This window comes from Sebastes fasciatus, chromosome 2, assembly GCF_043250625.1.
Source record: "Sebastes fasciatus isolate fSebFas1 chromosome 2, fSebFas1.pri, whole genome shotgun sequence".
NCBI classification, from domain to species: domain Eukaryota; kingdom Metazoa; phylum Chordata; class Actinopteri; order Perciformes; family Sebastidae; genus Sebastes; species Sebastes fasciatus.
Window position 1 is genome coordinate 40,129,863 of NC_133796.1, and position 1,503 is coordinate 40,131,365.

General features: G+C 41.0%; 1 long non-coding RNA gene across 1 annotated transcript; it reads right to left on the reverse strand.

Annotated features, from left to right (window-relative positions):
* Positions 1–523: 523 nt before the first annotated feature.
* On the reverse strand, positions 524–1,069 carry LOC141762174 (uncharacterized). The gene is made up of 2 exons (XR_012592741.1): positions 766–1,069; positions 524–665 (listed from the first exon to the last, which is right to left on the reverse strand). It is a non-coding gene; the product is annotated as an uncharacterized LOC141762174 (long non-coding RNA).
* Between the last annotated feature and the right edge of the window lie 434 nt (positions 1,070–1,503).

The window sequence follows — 1,503 nt, forward strand, 5'->3', positions numbered from 1 at the left end:
GCTTTCCTCCTTCCAGTTTTCGTTACTAAAAGGGCAGCTTTCCTCCTTCCAGTTTTCACTAAAGGGGCAGCTTTCCTCCTTCTAGTTTTACACGCTACTAAAAGGGCAGCTTTCCTCCTTTCAGTTTTTACTAAAAGGGCAGCTTTCCTCCTTCCAGTTTTACACGCTACTAAAAGGGCAGCTTTCCTCCTTTCAATTTTTACTAAAAGGGCAGCTTTCCTCCTTCCAGTTTTACACGCCACTAAAAGGGCAGCTTTCCTCCTTTCAGTTCCACCAAAAGGGCAGCTTTCCTCCTTTCAGTTTTACTAAAAGGGCAGCTTTCCTCCTTTCAGTTTCACTAAAAGGGCAGCTTTCCTCCTTTCAGCTTCACTAAAGGGCAGCTTTCCTCCTTTCAGTTTTCAACAGAAAGTCTTTACTTCTGCAACATTTATCACTACAAAGGAGATTCAGCACAACAAGAGAGATAATTTAGAGTAAGCCAATTTGCAGAGTTCGATACAACAGGTTCTGCTTACCTTTAAGATTTCAGGGCCCTTTCTCTCTCTCGCCGGTCTGTCCGTCCTTTGGACACGCTTCTCAATGCCGAAGATCACGTCGGGGTCACCAATTGAAGGAACTGGCCTTCTACCTCCAAGAGGTCAAGGCCCAGTTACGTGTTGGTTAATCTTGTATGACAAAGAGATTTTCCAAACAGACGGGTTAAAGCATAATAATACAATTTATTCCGAACAATCAATGTTGCATAAGTAAAATAAAAGAGTATACAGATATCTGGATCCAGTCTACGTGTCCCTGACAACATACAGTGCATGGGTCAGTTCGTGAAGTCTGAACCCCGAGCTATCCCTGATCCAGCCTATTCATGGTTTACACAATATTAATATTCATGAGCTTATGGCACGTGATGTTTCTGCTGCATGTCTTCTTCGTTATCTCCTTCTGACTCCTTCCTCTTCTTGACCTTGCAAAAGAAATACAGCACCTGCCTCCTCCCTTTCCTCACAATCACTCTATTCATAACAAATCCAACAGTCAGGTTATTGTAAGCACTTTTGTACATAATAAATCCAACAGTAGTTACATTTGTTGACAAATATATCACATGTGAACTACCACATGATGATGAGGAACTTCTTGAAATAGTCTCAACTGTACAAATGCATAGCAGGAGACATTCAAAGACGTGCAGGAAGAAGAATACGGTATGCCGATTCAATTTCCCAAGACCACCTAGTGAGCGCACTTTTATTCCCAGAGTCAGTGATGCAGATGTTGCAGGGAAAACTTGTGATTGTACAGATAATACATGTTCTTGTTCTGTAAAACATGAGAAATTGTCAGATAAATTGACCAAAGAGCAGGCTAGTAAAATAATGTCTTCAGTTAAATGTGCATTAACAGATGAAAAATCTGCCTTTACTTCAGTGTCACAGTTGTTTGACAGTCTAGGTATTGACCAACACAAGTTTGAATCAGCATATGAATGCATAGTTAAGAAATCTG